At 39.5% G+C, this 18,507-nt stretch overlaps 1 non-coding gene across 1 annotated transcript; it reads left to right on the forward strand.

Moving 5' to 3' along the window:
• The first annotated feature begins 16,991 nt into the window (after nt 1-16,991).
• Nucleotides 16,992-17,096, forward strand: LOC122119481. Its single transcript, XR_006149571.1, has one exon. It is a non-coding gene; the product is annotated as a U6 spliceosomal RNA (small nuclear RNA).
• Nucleotides 17,097-18,507: the final 1,411 nt, after the last annotated feature.

An 18,507-nucleotide genomic window follows, 5' to 3' on the forward strand; every position in this document is an offset into this window, starting at 1 on the left:
ACAATTGTAATTATATGGATTTTGGAGTTGGCTGATACATGTTCATTTCTCTAGAAGCCTTTGAAGAAAGATTAGAAACTATCCTGAAGCCCTACAGCAAAGTGGATTAAAATCTGATGGGCAATTGAAATGTTAAAGAGATGGAATGAGCAATTTTCCATGTCTCTTATGGAAAAACAGACCTGATTATTAAGGTGTTAGAATGTGAAGATGTTTTCATGAGTACCTTGAAGCCCTCAAGTGCCATGAGGTTTTGTGGTAGGCAGGGATGTCTCCCTTGCCCACACCAAAGCTGAGAAGCCTCGCACTCATGGATGAGCAGCTGGACAGAGATGTCTGTAACCTTTCCAAATGGGATGGCAGCTTAAAACCTTCATACTATAATGGGGCATAGTTACATAATTATGTTGTAAAATGGAGCACTGGAAGAAGTGGATATATCATATGGATTTATAACCTGGGATAAGAGAGATCAGTTGGCTAATTCCATAGCAATGGTCCAAAAGATAGACTTTTAATTAAAGACATAAGGAATAATAGCTCAGTTGGTAGGTTATTAAGAGTGTTGAGAAGCTAGAAGGTTATTCTCTATAAGTTAAGGTTAACCAGCAATATTCCCAGAGAACTGAGCTTTCTAGTATCAATGGGTATCGATTTCTAAATAATTCTTTTTATAAAATCGGTCACAAAGGAGGAATGAGAGCAGCAGATCATGAGCCTGCTGCACTTCAGGGTCGCATTAAATATCTCGCTTCACTCCTGTTCCCTGAACTTTGATCGCCTCCATGCTCTGCAGAATTTCTTGCTGATTCCCTCCACTGGGAGTAGATCTGAGTAGATCTCCAGATCACTGGGCTGTGGCGCTGGGTATTTCCAGATTGTAAAAAAAATGCTGTGTGGCAGTGAGTGGGAGATAATTATGAAACTTTCAAACTTAATTGACAAATTCCACTTACTGGATTGATAATAAAGGACTCTGTTAACCAAGTAAGTCAAGAAGGCAGTGTGAGGGACGCAGCAGCATGGCTGAGAAGCTGAGAGGTTGCTGTCCACTGTGAGTGCACAGATCGCAGCAGCAGGGGTTGTGTTGGGAGACAGCCATGAGGATGAGGTGCACGTCAGGCAAGGGAGGACCGCGGAGATGGCGCCACGTGGACGTAATGGTACAGTGAGCAAAAGCAAAGCAGTAGCTCTACTCTAATACGGTGAGGGGATGATGGTGTTTCTAGATACAGGTTATATGGACAGACTAAAGGGGTACCTAAAAAAAGATACTAAATGATCCAGGGAGCATAAGTGGAGATGCTGCAGTCATGTTCTGGTGACAGCTGAGTACAGCAACTCCTGTCTGTGATCATAGCTGCTCAGCAGACTGCATTCCAGAGAATCCTGATTCCAGGCCAACCCAGACAGAAAAGCTCATTCTTCTTTACTGAAGACTCTGGATTATGGAGGCACACAGCTGACATCCAAGCTATGGCTGGAAAGCTAAAATAGGAGGATTTAGGTTCAAGTGTATTGCCAGACAAAAGAGAACTAAAAGAAAAAAGAGAACTGACTTCAAAGCAAGCAGTGCAAAAGTGCCTGGAGGCACGGCACAGTGGTAGAGCACCTGCCCACCACGCGTGTAGTCCTTAGTTCAAACCCCAGTACCACCACTGTTACCACAACCACCTACAACTGCCACAAAACAAACCCAGTAGTAGTCCCAGTCACTTCCCGTATGGGAAACAGCACTGCCTCAGGGTAAGTGGAGGATCACCACTTGCCCAGACTAATCCATGCCCCAACAATCCACACAGCTATTAAGCTGCTGACGTGAGCCACTCTCGAAGGATGCCATTTGCCTTAGAGCTGGATGCTTCTTAAGAGAAATAAGGTTAATGTTCTCTGTGAATGAGATAGCTCAGCTGCTTCAGAAAGTGATGGTGTGGCTCTGCCTCCTTCTTCCCTTCTCTCTCACCTCTGGGTAGCAGTGGAGGAGCTTTCTGTTCAGCTGAGAACACAGCTCCCTTCCCTCAATTTCTATAGCATCATCCCAATGCTGGGCCTTCTCTTCTAGCACCGAAGACATATGGTTCTCATTTGCCATAACTCAAAATATCTTTCTTTAGTAATCCCTGTTAACGCGTTTCTTAAGGAACTGATCGCAAGCCAGACTCTGGGAGAAAAAAAAAATCTTGCTTACCATCACTGATATTTAAAAAGAACTATTTGGATAAGGAATACATGTGTAAAATGTGAAATAGTAAGAAATGATCCAAGTGGCAATTAAAGGAGAATTGTTGCAACAATGTGGTTCATCTCTTTGTAATCTTCCTGTGGCAGATACACTTCTCTCCTTAAAAAATATCCATGTTTGGCTGGAAGGGTGGCTTAATGGTAGAATGCTTGCCTAGCATGCATGGAGCCCTGGTTTCCATTCCTCAGTACCACATACACAGAAAAAGCCACAAGTGGCTCTGTGGCTTAAGTAGTAGAGGGCTAGCCTTGAGCATAAAGAAGTTCAGGGACAGTGCCCAGGCCCTGAGTTCAAGCCCCAGGACTGGCAAAAAAAAAAAAAAAAAACCCATGTCCCTTTCTTTCTGGCCACATGGTGAAGGAACATTAGTTTCCCTTGAAGTTAGGAATGGCATATGAATATTTCCCTATTCAATTGTGGGCGTAGGAAGTGCCACACTCTCAAGTTCTAGCTAAACTTCACATTATCACATTAGAGTGCTTCCTTGCCTCCTTTCCCCCTTCTATTCACTTCTGGCAGACAGGAATGGAGAACCTCCTCCCCGCTCTTCACCGCCCCCCCCCCCCCACCGCCCCCAGTCCAGCTCAAAGTCATTGTGAAGACTACAGGCCAGAGATGGCAGGCCCTTGATCTTCCAGCTCCCTGAATGGTCGGCTGACCTTCATGACCTGTGCACCGTCTCACTACCATTTTCTGAATTAAAAAAAAACCAAACATCTTTTGTGTTTAAACCACTATACATTGTTATGGCTGATAATTTATTTAACATAGTATCGGTTTGGTATTAATTAATTTTTTATTAAAATCTCTCAGTTTAGAGCCTTATTTCATGCTGAATATGCTAAAGTGCACATTTTAGAAATGTGGATTTTAATTGGGTCTTAGATAATTTAGAAGGACCTCAATTGATGGAAGTAAAGGTAGGAGTGGACATAAATTATATAACAATGTGAGAGAAACACCAGGAGACATTCTTAAGGGGGATAGGGGACAAGGAATGAATCAACTTGAGCAAAGTAGAATGAGTCACAGCAAGAATGGGTAATAAGATTGATCTAGATTATGAAAGGTCTGCAATACCTGGATAATAGTTCGATCTCTAGTCAATGGAGACTGACACATTGAAGTGATAATCTAAGAAGCGCAATCTTGTAAACATAGTTTGAGACTTGTGGAAGTCTGAATCAGAGGTTCCTGGAATAATTTTATGGCAATTACTGGAATCAAATATTAGGCTATTCTAGCTATGAAGAGAAGATTTTGCCCTTCAGTGAGTCAGATCTTCAGTGGTTGATGTTTATTTTTGTGTTTTGTAAAGAAAAGTAAAAAAGCAAGATGACTGATCTTAACTGTCTCACATATAATTACTTGCATGAACTGGTATGTAGTCTTAGACTCAAGGTTGTTTGGTCACCATTCACAATGGTTTTACTAATCACACTGAGGTCTCTTTTACATTACATTATACTTGTAATGTCGAAGTATTTACAGGTTGGTCAGAGACAGGCAGAACAGAATACAATATGGGACCCTGGGTAGGGAGGGAGGCAAGGTGGAGTAGAAGGGAGCTTCCTTGCGTTGTAGGAATTACAATCAATAAGGAGCCATCGATTCTGTTCAGCATCATCAATTATTTTGTAAGATCATGAGGTCAAAAACGGCTGGAGGGGAGGAAATGGAAGATATCAAAGAACTAGACATTCACAGGGACAGATGATATACTATACAGGAAATGAGAAACCACAGATAAATCAGGAGGAAATGAGCAATCAATAACTACTCAGTTCATTGAACTATTTTAGTGTAGAAAAGGAGAATTTATTGTAAAAGGGGGAATAAAGGAGGGCCAGAAATCATAAAGCTGGCTTTCAGGTATCTATTTAAGTCCATTAGTGCATCCTTGTTTGGGAAAGTGCTCAGACAGTGGTTAGAAAAGTGGGATAAATAGCACTGATTTCCTCAGCCAGGTACTTAAGAGTGGTGCAAATGTTTCTTATCAAGCTGCCATTGAATTCACTCAGGAGGAAGAAAGAGAAAACTTGTACCGGACTAATGCATCTCACCTTAATTTCCTCCTAAATCCCATCCTTGCTGTTTACATCTCTGTTTCCTCACTTTGATTTTTCACATTACTCATTGTTGACTTTTCTTAAAATAGGCTGTGTTTAGTATGATCATCTAGAAACAAATAAAACGTGTTTGTATATGAGCTCAGCAGTCCTCTTTCCAAGGACTTTCAAGGTGATTAATGTTGGCTAGTTAAATATTGCACCAGTCAATAAAAGAAAACAAAGACACCGGCAGAGCAAATAAACACTAGACATCCCTTCTGAGGACAGAAGTGGGAGGTGATGTTGTAGCAGCCTGGGGCCAGCAGTTCCTGTCTCAGTTCAGCCTTCCTGTGATTTGTACTTACAAAGTCCTTCAGGACAGTTCCTTGATCACATTGCTCGCGTCTGTGCGTTATGTAGAGAAGAAAGAACAAGAAAGCCTTAGGAGGTGGGAGACACTGTATTTATTAATTAGTGTCACTTTTTATGTGGGCCTACTCTGTGTTAGGAAATAGGATGTGTCTCAAGTATACCATCATGGAAAGATTCTCATACTGAAGATATTGCAGAAAGGGATGCTCCTTTTCTCTGAGAGATTATACTACGCTGAAGAATATAGGCCAGAAGTATGTCTAATAAATGACAAGCCTTCCATTATGACCTATAAACGATCTGTTGGTAGTTTAGATAGTTTAAACTATATAAACCTTATATAACATATAAACGAGGTATTATAATGAAAGACTGTGCAGATGGTATTCAGGAACTGAATGGAAAAGTTATGTTAATCAGTGGTCTAGATAATTTCTCCCCCAGAAACTGGCACTTAAAGATTTGGATGAATACTTAAAGCTGGAAGAAGGTTTTGGAAAGAAGAGGGTCTTGGCAGCTGAAAGATGCTTGGCCAAGAACATAAACAGCTAAGGGAGATGGAATAAGTCAAAGAATTTCACAGAACTTTTGGAATGAAATATAAATTAGAGCATTTAGGAATCAACTTGGAGTTCAACAACACAGGCAGAGGTCATTAGTAAACACAACACCTTATGCTGAATTTTATCTTAGTAGCAGCAGGAATCCATTGAAGAATTTGCCACGGTGAATAAAGAAGGGATTGGCAGCAAGAAAAAATGGAACATTTCAGCAATCATTTTGGTACGTGACATAGACGCTACTCAGGGGAACATGGGTGGAACCAGTGCATCGCGAGCTGGGCAGCTCTAGGTGCTGCCTGGAAGTGACCGTTGCCTGGGAGAGAGGTTGGTGCAGGGATGGTTTATAGTTAATGGGCCCAGAACTGAACAGATAAGATTTTAGTTTTTCATTTTAACTAGAGGTGCTCAGAAGAATGAGAAAATTTTGAGGAGGAATTATTGGTTTTATCTTGAGCTACATCTAAGGAAAATCATCTGACTGTTTCAAGTCTGGAGCTTGGAAAATGCATCTAGAATAGTGTATATATGTATGTGTTTATGTGTGTTTGGGAAATCGTCATGTATAGACCATACAGAAGATACTTAGAACCTTCAGAGTGAGTTGGGTATGTATGGAAACGCTAGAGTGCTGATGTAGCATATTCAAGGCCTTGAGTTGATGCCACTACCATATAAAACAAAAACACACAAAGAAACACAATAAAAATACCATGTGAGATTCCTGAAGTTGCTGGGTCCTGTGGACATGGCAGTCTAGACCCTAAACAACATTTGCGTGTCTGTACTCAGCCTGGGTCATTAGAAAGTTCACCATGTGTGCTAAAGGTCCTAGATTTTTCTTTTTCTTTTGGTGCCAGATCTGGGGCTTGAACTCAGACCCTGGGCACTGTCCCTTTATGCTCAAGGCTAGCTCTCTACCACTTGAGCCATAGCTCCACTTTGGCTTTTGGGGGAGATAAGAGTCTCATAGATTCTCTTGCTCAGGCTGGCTTCGAACCATGATCCTCAGATCTCAGTAGTCTTGTTGCCTTCAGTGGAGCAGAGGCTGCCACAGCTCCCGCCCATCTCTTTGTTTTTTCCTTACTTCTCATCCCCTGTCAGATGTGTGGTCGTGGGAATGGTGTGCTGACATGACTGGCTGGTGAGCAGTCATGTCTCCTTTCGTTACCAGGGCACTCACCTCTCAATGCGGCCTCTTCTTCACATTAGCAGAGGATTTTGTATGTTTAGGGACCATGGTGACGCCAAGAACATAAGATTAAATTTATCACAAGGAGAAAGAATTCCACCAAGAAAGGCAAGAAATCTAAGGTGTATGAAGCTGGTACCAGCCTAAGTCGGCATCTTATTGTTATGTAAACTGTTTTTTTCTTACTAACTAGGAGTACACACTAGAATAATGATAAGGTACAATATAGTATTCTTCAACTGGTAACAAACATGATGTGTTATATATATGTGTGTATGAGCTATGCTTTTATGTGACTATTGGTACAATTGCTCTGTTTCCACCAACATCAGCATAGCTGTGGGAGAATACATTGTGCTACAGTGTTCTGATGGCTACAATGTCATCAGAGGAGAGAGAGTTCTCAGTTCCATTAGGAACTTATAGGAGCACTGTCATATCTGTGGTCCACCATAGATAAAAATTCATTATGTAGCACAAGACTGTATTAAAAGCCAGTAAGGAAGTAGATCGACACCAAGGAAAGGGTCCATTAGGTAAAGAATACTATCGATAGGTAATACATGGAAAATTTCAGGGGTTATTCCAATTTGCTATTTGTTAATTATGGTATCTAAGGCTTCTGACCAGAATTTCAGTCCTGGCCCTGTTTGTGGGTTCTCTATGTTAATTTTGCCAATGGATATAATGGAGACAATTAGTGTTTGCCTCCTATGTCTCTCCACCTGAGGTCCTTCTCTATGCGGAGTGGTCAGACTTTGATATAATTTTTAGTCTCCTTTCTATTTAGGACATATTTGGGGGAACTTCCTTTTGCATGAGTTCCTTTTGTTCATCAAATGAACAAAATCATTGGTAGTGAGTCTGGAGCTTTGCTCTGTGGACTTCCAATCCGTTTCTACAAATGATTCACGCTATGTTATCATTTATCCATTAACCTTTGCATTCTTACAACTCTGCTGCACTTAAAGTCCATATGTATTGCAATACAAGGCCAGCTGAGAAGTTTTGTCAGAAGTTTTTCCATCACATAGAGTTTCCAGGGCACTGATTTACCTTAGAGCGACTTCCAACAACAGAAGCAGCCCCAGAACACTTTCTTGTCTTTCGAGGATGGATGAATGTTTCAATGAAAGTTGAAGTGAAGTAGCAAATGAGAAGGACAATATTTCAAAATTTTATATAGCTTGGCACAATTTCCCCTGAGGCAGACAACACTGAAGGAGCCTTTTAGAAGTAGAGTAGAATATTCTCCACAACTGCATTTATTAGCATCTCTCTGGGGGAGGGGTCAGGAGACACACACATAAAGCAGTTCTTTTATATTGTGGGCTAAACTTTCCACCTGCTTTGGGTATAAAGATATGTTCATAGTTTGTTGTCTTTCTGGAAGGCTTGGTTTCCAGCATTAAAAACTATGTGTTCATAAGAAACTAAGTGCCCATTTTACCCTCAGGTATCTTATAGATTCATGTAAAGATGCCTTCCATCTTAGATTTCCAAGCATGACTAAGAATTGCTTTGCCCTGTTTAAAGAAATGCATTTAGCATCCTCTGTGAGTTGCACTAGCCCTGGTTCAAGGTCCCATCTGAGTAACTGATGGGCAGAGAGAAGCTTTTGCTTTTTGTTCAATGTGCCTTTCAGAGACCAAGTTCACTGATTTCCAGCGTCAGGGGAATTTGGTCCCTGCAAAGCCCTGGGTGGAGTTCCAGGTTCTTACTTCCCTCAGGGCTTTTTGACTAGTAGCTTGTATGTAGTGGAAGCAAAGTCAGGTTTCAGCAAAAGCCTTTCTTGAGAAAGAGCTTGGGATAAGGCTGGACACAGGGTGCATCTTCTGCTCGTCACTGCTCTGGTGTCCTTAACCCTGAGCCAATACAACTACACGTTCACCATTCCTCCTCCCACATAGACGTAGATGACGAGTTGTGAGAATCAGGGAGTCAGATAGTTATCAACATGACTCAAACTTGTGTTAGAGATGAGGATAAAATTAGAAAACATACACAGGCTAGTCCAAGACAAAAAGAAGAGAAAAAGAGAAATAAAATAATTTGTGTGGGGAAGAGAAACTTAAAAAAAAAACAACCTCCTGTTTCCAAAGGTGTAATTTTAGTGTCCAGTAATCTTATTAAATAAACATCAGACCATTTTTCATGCATGACTCTAACACTATAGCTTTCCGAAAAAAACTAATTACTATTCAAATTTATAGTTTGTTGCCAATATCTCACTGGATTTCCATGTCCATATTATATTTTAACGAGATTTAATTTCTCCCTTTTACTAGGCTGACCAGATGTTTTATGACAAGTAGACATGGTCATTTTTATAATTACTTACTAAGTGAGATGTTCAGCAACCACAGCGTTGGCCCCAATCTTTAAAATAGGACACTCACAGACAACAATATATCTTACTAATTATCCTCCTGTATTATTTGTTTTTAATTATTTTCTCAGTTCTTTGCACATACACTGACACTGTCAATCATTTTCTCTTGTACAATGATACTTCATGTATAGTAAATACTTTAAGTTATTAGGCCTAAAATACTGATGGATAGGTACATTGTAAGGTATCTAATTCTGGATAGTGGGTAAGTTTATGAGGAAAATGGCATTTAAAATTTGTATATGATCCTATATATGTACACACATACATATGCTTATTTTTGAAGTAGTTTTACAAAGGGTTTCAGTTCCACATGTCAATATAGGAGTTCATTGATCAGTGTAATCCTGTTCATCATTCTTTCCCCTATCTCCCAACCCCACTCATCCCCTCAATTTTCTAGATCTGTTATCATACATGTACATTGAATATTATGACTGTATTTGCCTACCCTTCCCCTTTCCCCCCCCCACCTTTAACCTCACTGTAAAGTTCCAACTTTATAGGACTTTTTGTTAGATTGTAATTTAGCTATCAAAGGAGTCACACCATTGGATTTCCCCTGCACATACCATTCTTTAGTTAATCTGTATGTGTATATGTGTATATTTTCCTGTATATAATTATATACATATTAATTAATTAGATCTTATTGCCACAGATGAGAGAAAACATGATCTTTGTCTCTCTGATTTACTTCACTTAACAAAATTTCTCTGTCTATCCATTCTTCTGCAAATGAAGTAAATATCTTTTTTTTTTTTTCAATGGATGACTAAAATTCTATTTTCACCATCCATTCATCCATTCAGGGCCACATGGCCTGTTTCTCTAACTTGGCTATGGTGAATAGTGCAGCAATGAGCATGGTTGTACTGGTGGCTTTACAGTATCCTGATTTGTAATCTATTGGATAAATGTTTAACGATGGTATCATTAGATGAATGACCACTAATGCATAATTGATTCACTGATTCTAGAATTCCTCCATCACATACGTATTTATTTGCTTAGTCCACTTCATGGTGCTGACACAGAGTCGTGAAGGCAGGGTCATTTTTTTCATTTTATTTTTTTGCCAGTCCTGGGGCTTGAACTCAGAGCCTGGGTACTGTCCCTGAGCTTCTTTTTTGCTCAAGGCTAGCCCTCTACCACTTGAGCCACAGCACTATTTCTGGCCTTTTCTGTTTTATGTGATGCTGAGGAATCAAACCTAGGGCTTCATGCATGCTGGCCACTAAGCTAGAGTAATTTTTTTTTTTTTAATTTTATTTTATTTTATTTGAGAACATACTGTACAGAGGGGTTACAATTACATGGTCAGGATAATGCATACATTTCTTACCAAGCATTGCAGCCTCCTCCTTTGTTTACCCTTCACCTCCCTTCCCAGCCTCCCCCCTCCCCCCACCCAATCATACTCCCCCTCCCCCCCTCCGACATTGTAAAGCTGGTTTTTTTTTTTTTTTTTAAATTTTATTTTATTTTATTTGAGAACATACTGTACAGAGGGGTTACAATTACATGGGCAGGATAATGCATACATTTCTTACCAAGCATTGCAGCCTCCTCCTTTGTTTACCCTTCACCTCCCTTCCCAGCCTCCCCCCTCCCTCCCACCCAATCATACCCCCCCCCCCCACCGACATTGTAAAGCTGGTTTTGACATGACATTTTGTACTTCTCATTGTTGCAACAGGTCCACCTGAATCCTTAAACGACTTGTTTGTCCCCATCTCCTCCACATGTTATACTGACATCAAATATAGTGAAAGCAGGGGTTACACTGTGGGGGAGGGACATACAAAGCAACCAAGAAATAATCTTATAAATGCGTTAGAAACACATGCATGAAAGAAACAAAAACATTAAAATACATATTTGAGGGTTCGTTTTCCTAACATCACATTCTCTGACTTTTTCCGCTTGACTCATACCTATACTAGATATTACAAATAAGGGAAACCATGGGACCTATGTTTCTTTGGGCCTGGCTTACTTCACTTAATATAATTTTTTCCAAGCCTTTCCATTTCCTAACAAATGTGGCAATGTCATTCTTTCTGATGGAGGCATAGAATTCCATTGTGTATATATACCACATTTTCTTGATCCATTCATCTACTGAGGGGCATCTGGGTTGGTTCCATATCTTAGCTATGGTAAATAATGCTGCAATAAACATAGTTGTGCTGGTAGCTTTAGTGTGGTCTTGTTTGTAAACATTAGGGTAAATGCCCAAAAGTGGGATTGCTGGGTCATAGGGGAGCTCTATGTGAAGTCTTTTGAGGAACCTCCATACTGCTTTCCAAAGTGGTTGAACAAGTTTACATTCCCACCAACAATGAAGTAAGGTTCCTTTCTGTCCACATCCCCTCCAGCATCTGTTGTTGTTAGAGTTCTTGATTTTTGCTGTTCTAACTGGAGTGAGGTGATATCTCAATGTTGTTTTGATTTGCATTTCTTTTATGGCTAGGGATGTTGAACATTTCTTCATGTGTCTATTGGCCATCCTTCTTTCTTCTTCAGAGAAGCTTCTCTTTAAGTCTTTCGCCCACTTACTTATTGGGCAGTTGTTTCTTTGAGGATTTGTTGTTGGGTGGTTTAATTTTTTGAGTTCCAAGTATATTTTAGATATGAGACCCTTGTCCGTTGTATGGCTAGTAAAGATCTTCTCCCAGTCCGTGGGCTTTCTATTGATCTTGCTAGCTATGTCATTTGCCCTGCAGAAGCTCTGCAACCTTATACAATCCCATTTGTCCAACCTTTCTTTGATTTGTTGTGTTTCCGGGTTGCTAGAGTCATTTTTAAGGGATAGAAATGTACTGACTTGTAGTTCTGGAAGTCCAAGATTGAAGAGTATGATGTTGGCAAAACCCTTTTTCCATGTCACCCTATACAAAAGGCAGAAAAGCCAAGTGAAGTTTCATAAGAGAGGGAGTCTATTAGTGTTAATTGCATCAATGTATGTGTTATTGCCAGTACCTCTCATTAATTCCCACCTCTCAATTTTAAATTGGGAAGATTAAGTTTTCAATACAAGTGTTTCAGAGTATGTGATCAGAGCATGTCACTCACTAACCTGCTGTTTCACATCAGTTTTGAGGAATCAGTAAAATCTTCTTTCCCTTCACGTTGTCCACTCCCTTCTTGTTCCCTTCTCACACTTATTGGGGCTTATTCCTTGGGACATGGAAGGACGTGGAAGGACAGAGGGAGGTCAATGCGTTGCGAGTGAAGCTGCTCACTGTCTGCCCCTTGGACTGATGTAGCAGCTCTCCAGGGTGTATTGTGGCCTGTCACTTTGGAGAGTCCAGAAGAACTGGGTGAGCTGAACATATTCTTCTAGCACCCTCTGAGTGCTAGAGGACATCTTATCTGAACATTCAATTAAAGGATGTAGATGTGACTCCAAAATTGTACTTCTTTTGTTCTCCAATTTTACTTGAATTTGAAACAAATTTGAAAATAATTTGGCAATGCTACTGTTAGAAAGAGCTTTATTTTTCTGAAACCATTACTGATTAGTTGAAAGAACATGAATGCTATGCCCACAGAGGCCTGGTCCTCATTAGCTGCATAGATATTGAGGGCAAGTTGTGTGCCTTCCAGGTTTCATCTCCTTGGGGAGCTGGAAGGATCCGTTAGTTAACTGTCCTTAGTTAACCTCTCCAGGCTGGACTCTTTCTTGTCTGGATCATACCCTGGGCCTCTAATATAGGGATCCCAGAGGGGATGTTGAAGATACAGATTGGACTCAATTGAGTTATTATTAAGGAAAATAATAATTCAATCTCTATCACTTCTTTAGTAGTCAGCTGTACAATACTGCCTAATTGGTTAAAGATCTTAAAGGAAATGTCTTGCGGAAACTGGGGGAGCATAAAAGGAAAAAAAATACCTGTGTAGCGACCCATGAGGTTGCTGTTTATTCAGGTAGGAACATCATTAGGTAGAACTAAGGGCTGTTTGGCAGGTTCTTTGAAACTGCTTGCACTGAGTTTTGAATAGTGGCTCTGACTTGTGATGACTGAAGGATAATGAGTGTCCCATTGACACCTCTGAGTGTCAGGTTTTTTATTTGTAAAATAAAATGGAAATAATAACACACTAGATTCAATGTTCATAAAGTACCCAGACCAGCATTTAACCTTGGAAAAAAATCCAAATATAGCAATGATCATTTCAATGCATAATCCTTTAAAGCTGACCCTTCTTTTCTTACATTAAAAATTTTGTTTCACAAGTTTTGATGAAATATGAATGTTTGCCTCATTTATTCAGTTAAACTGGGAGAAAATAACAATTACATTGAGTTGCTTATTAACATGTTTACTTTTGAGGAGAGATGGAACATTACCAGGTGAGATGTGATTTTTTCTTTTTTTAAATAAATATTCATTTTATTGTGAAGATTCTGTACAGAGTGGTTACAGTTCTATGACCCTTCTTGTCAAGTGTTCTTACCCTCTCCCTTGTTCTTCCACTATCCCTTCCCTGCCCCACTTCCCTCATTCCTCCCCTCCAAAGTTGTAAAGTTCATTTCCAATATACTGTCTTGTCGGTATCCTTGTCCCAATGGGTCGTCCTGTGTCCTTGTTTCAGCATTTTGTTATTATTTTATTGTAAGGAAAGGAATCTATAGCTGGTTACTAAAATATCTGTTTGTCCACCATTTTAGAAAATGGCGAATTCAGGGTCTTCAATGAACTGATTGCTCATTGCTGAATTCATTAAAGGATGTGTAATGTGGTTTTAAAAGTAGGGTTGGCCCAGTTTTCTGGCCACAGCGCTTACTTCTCCTTCCTAAGTTGCCAGTCGATCCACAAGCCCACCACTTCAATAGAGCTCTCACATTCTGTGCTGCTGTCTTGTTCACTCTGAAACCAGGCACAAAATGACTGAGGACAGTATCTCTGACCCATAGCCCCGTGAAGTCAACAAAGCACTGAATCCTAAACCCAGTGGTCCCGCCTCCTCAGTGACCTCCACAAAACGCACAGTAAAATCAGCACCTTCTCTTGCCCACGACGGTGGCAACACCATCCAGTGCTTCACTGGTTGGTCCCAGTGACCATCTAGGGGGCAGGACATGAATGACTGCTCCCTGGGGGAACTGTATGATTCCATTGTCTTTCCATTGCCACTGATCTATTGGGCACACTAAACTTATGATGTTGATCATGATGATGATAAATCGATCCAAACATCAAGGTCCTGTGAAATTGGTGTCAATACCAGTCATTAATCTTTTTGTTTTACATTTTTGATATGGGAATATCCTTCTGATGTACGCAATGGTTGATGGTTAAATTTATAAGCATTTACCTATTGTAGATGGGTGTTCTACGTCCTAGCACGGGGAGCAAATCCTGCATTTCCTTCTACATTTTTTATTTGACAGTATTGGCATTGGAAACCAGACTTTACCTTGAACTAAAAATGACAGTCGAAAAGAAAAACAACACATCAGAATTCTGGGTGCTCCCTGGGTTTCACTGTGTGCCATTCTGTCTTCAAAATAACTGTTATATCACATCAGGACGTTCTAACACCTCCCGGCCTGGTGTGTTCCCCAGAAATGCCACACGGATGTGGATGGGGCATGAATTACTGCTTCTGGAGAAATGGAAGTTTCAGTCTTCTCCGACTGAGTTTAAAATGTGTATTTTAATACTATAGTAAACTCAGTCACATATCATCCTGGGTAAATGAAAATCAATATGGGGTGAAAAGTCTTGTAGTGACATAGTGACATTGTATTTCCATGGGGATTTTGTTTCCCCTACTCGAACCAGTGTCACTCTGCCATTTTGTTTTTATTTTGAAAAGTTGAAATATTTTCTCTCATATGAGAAACTTGTCTTCTTTGGGCTTGCTTCATTAAATGTAACTATGTTTATATGTTTATGTCAATACTAAATGTTTACTGAAGATATTGGACAATTGAGAGCATTTTCAATGGGTAGGAAAAGTCATCTCTCTTATCCTTAGGAAATTTTCTAAGATTCATCCCCTCCCCCTGTAGATGCCTAAAACCATAGATAGTAATGGACCCTCCTACATTTGCCTGTACATAGACATCTATAATGAGGCTTAATTTATAAATTAGGCCACTAAATATTAAAAATAGAATCTTACTATAGATTTTTAGCAACATCAGCATAGTAAATTTCCCTTTCCTTATTCAAGAGCTTTCAACTTTTCATTTAAGGGAAACACTTTATGGATTCTCTGGAATATCTGAATCAGCAGCATTATGACCTTTTTTTGCTCTAGGATAATTGTTAAGTGAACTGAGGGCTATGTGAACAAGGCATTATCATGGTACCATAGTGGAAGCAAAAGCTAAGATGACTACTAAGAGATTTATAGGTGGGCAGTGCATACAACATGGACATGTGGTCAAAGGGATGATTTGTGTCCTGGACAGGATGAAATGGACATGCAAGATTTCATCATGCTTACAGAATGGCACATATGTTAAAACTCATGGATTGCTATTTCCCTTGAATATCTCTGAGCCACAGTTAACCACAGGTAACAGAACCCATGGAAAAATAAAATCAAGAATGAGGGGAGACAAGGAAGGATGCTTTCCTGGGAGGATTGTTGCATCAAATCAGGGGTTTGTAGCTTGTCTAGTTTCCTTTGCATATCATACTTATTATATTTAAAATATGGAAGTATTAGGCTGCAGGTACTAGTTAATTATTTTGTTCAAGAAATTTTAAATCCATTGAAGATTTTTGTCACTACTTGCTACATGATGTTTCAGTAATTTTGTATATAAAATAAGGCAGGAGGATTTTTATTTTCACAGAAAAATGCCATAACAAGATTAGAGCGAAGTAAATACAACATATATGTAACATATAACATATTCAAGTCTAAAAATAATTCAATCCTATTTAAAACAAAGGTAAAACTAAGTGTATAGATGTTGTCACTCAATCCTTCCACCAACTCGACAATTTGGGACTGGTATGATGCTCAAAATGGATAAATGGGATCTGAGTTCAGTTATAGCCATGTGTCAACCCAATCTGCCCATCTCAGCTAGTTCTAACTCATTTGGAAGCTAGGCATAAAACATAAGCAACCACCCCTAAAATCATTTACTGATTGCATGCGTTCCTCACAGTTCTAAAATTTACCACAAACCCTTTAGATGTAGGAAGGAAAAATAAAGTTTAATATGTGGATTTATCCTTAAAGGTTTTGAAGATTTGGGATCTGATAGCTACGAATGATCTGGCACTATTAAACTAACAAAATGGCATACATATTTCCTTTACAAGATGTGCAAGGTGCTGTCACCATGAAGGGGAAATTGTGTGGTACATAATTACATAAAAATATGTAATTATTATAGCTAGCAATACCCATTGATAACATTTTAACTTGAAATAGTAAACTCCAAGATCTGTTACTGGGCTTTGGATTGTCTGTTTAGAGTCTCAGGTAAGTGGTGCAGAGGAGAAAGATCCAAACTCTTTGGATGACTGTGGAAGAAGTGATGGTATTTCTAACCTTCCAGGAGCAGTGTACTTCTGCCCTGGGCGACACAGAGTAGCAGAGATGCTGACAGATAGCAGAATAGGTCTCTTCTTAGCCTAGCAAAGACCCCTAGTGTTCTCCTAGGGACTTCAAGGGTTATGCCACTAATTTATATAGAACAACATTAGCTTTGTCAAACTAGCAGATTTTTTCCTCTCCCATTTTCTCTTTCCTGTGTTCTTGTAAGGATTAATATTTATAAACATATACTATTCAGCCTCATCTGGTGGAAAACAGAGCCTCAATAATGAATGCTGCAGCAAATCTTTTGGAAAATAAATCATATGTTGGTTGTACCTCAGATTTCCCAATGGGAACACAATTACTTGAAACTGTTCAGTATATTAAAAGAAATAATGATTAAAAAGTCAAATTTCAATGGGGAGAAGATGTAGATGAATGAAGAGGAGAAGGGAGGAGAATTTAGTCAAGAATTTAATGTATATCCTACAGAATTAAGAAGAGGGAGGAAAGGATATGTTGGGAAGGATGGGTGAGAATAATAAAAGGGGTGGCGTTGGCTAGGATGGATTGTATTTATAAACCACTTTGTTAAATGACAAAAAATTCAGAATTTGAATGCATCAGATCAGATAGTTATATAAGATTAAGAAAAGATAGTGCTTGCTTTGGCAGTGCATATACTAAAATTGTAACAACACAGAGAAGGTTAGCATGGACCCTGTCCAAGAATGGCACACAAATTCATGAAGAATTCCATGTTTTACTGGGTTACTCATGAAATATTGTGTGCAAATAAGTCATATACATGGGACGAAACTATATCGACTTGCTACTTCTTTGTTGGACTTGAAACTGACTAGTCTTATTTCCTCTAACACTATAAACTCTGGAGGTTCAATAAACATTAGAAAAAAAGAAAAGAAAAGACAATATATCTTTTTCCACTTAGAAGTTCATTGCTTTCTTTAACTTTTAGATGTTTCTTGATTCACACATTTAAGTAAATTAATCATAAAACTATTCTTCCTGTAGAGTGAAAAAATGTTTACTCTGAGCATTTCATTAGACTCTCAAGTTTCCTGACAGTATCGCAATTCTTGAGAGAATGCCATATATAAGAGGAACAGCATGATTTCAAAGATTTATCAAGACCTTTGTTCCGAAGATAGTCAAGTGATTTCTTTTTGTCAAGTAAATACTTTATGGCATAGTTCAAAATAAAAACGATTGGGGGATCCTGACTAATACAGAGGCTGGAATGCAAATGATCCTCACTGCCAGGCCCAAGGGGATGTAGCTCCACAGATGTTATTTCAGAGGACATTTGTTCATATCTGTCAGGGGCCATCTCCTCTGTGACTTTCATATCATCATCATTTCTCCACAGCTATGACAGAGCACCCTCAGTGGCTGGTCTTCAGATCTCCAGGGCTCTGTGCACAGACAGGAAACACACACATATCAGTGTCATTGATAATGAGCATTTTCCTTCCCACCCGCAACTTTCATAGCCTTTTGTTGTTGTTGTTGTTGTTTGCCTCTTGATCCTGAACAGTCCTTTCCACATGACATTCCCCTTCTTTCATGGGGTTCTTTCTTTCCTCCGCTAACCTTGCAACCCAGGCTAACGATGGAAATTCAAAACGAACAGGAAGAGAGGATTGCAAGTTGGTGACACAGAAAAGTAACGAAGGCAAATGATGAGCTCGGTTTTGATGCATTATTTAGGAACCTCACACAGCTGCCAGCGAGCTGTTTCTCCTGAGGGCCACCGAGGGGTGACAACAGGGCACAGAGTGATGACTAGGTGGGAAAAATCATTTCAAAATACTGTCATTCCCTGAGCCTTTGTGTATGTGCTCAAGGGTCAAGAAGGAAAGAATAAGTAAAAGGAAGAAAAAAACCATTTAGCAGAAAAACTCATAATCATCACACCATTCCAGATAATTGTACCTTGTTGGTGGTCAGCTGTTAATTATTTGTGTGTCTGTCAAGAATCATTGTTGTGTGTGTGTGTTCCTTTGCCTTTTATGTATGAATGGATGCTCTATTTCCTGCTCTTCTGTGCTCTAAGTAAGAGCTTTAGAAACAAGGGTATACGTTTATATACAGGGCCTTTTACTGCTAAGGTAACAAAGAATGGAAAGGTATATTGTTAAAGAAGAAGATATTGT

The sequence above is a fragment of the Dipodomys spectabilis genome, unplaced genomic scaffold, assembly GCF_019054845.1.
Source record: "Dipodomys spectabilis isolate Male_0828 unplaced genomic scaffold, ASM1905484v1 ptg000169l, whole genome shotgun sequence".
Lineage (NCBI taxonomy): Eukaryota > Metazoa > Chordata > Mammalia > Rodentia > Heteromyidae > Dipodomys > Dipodomys spectabilis.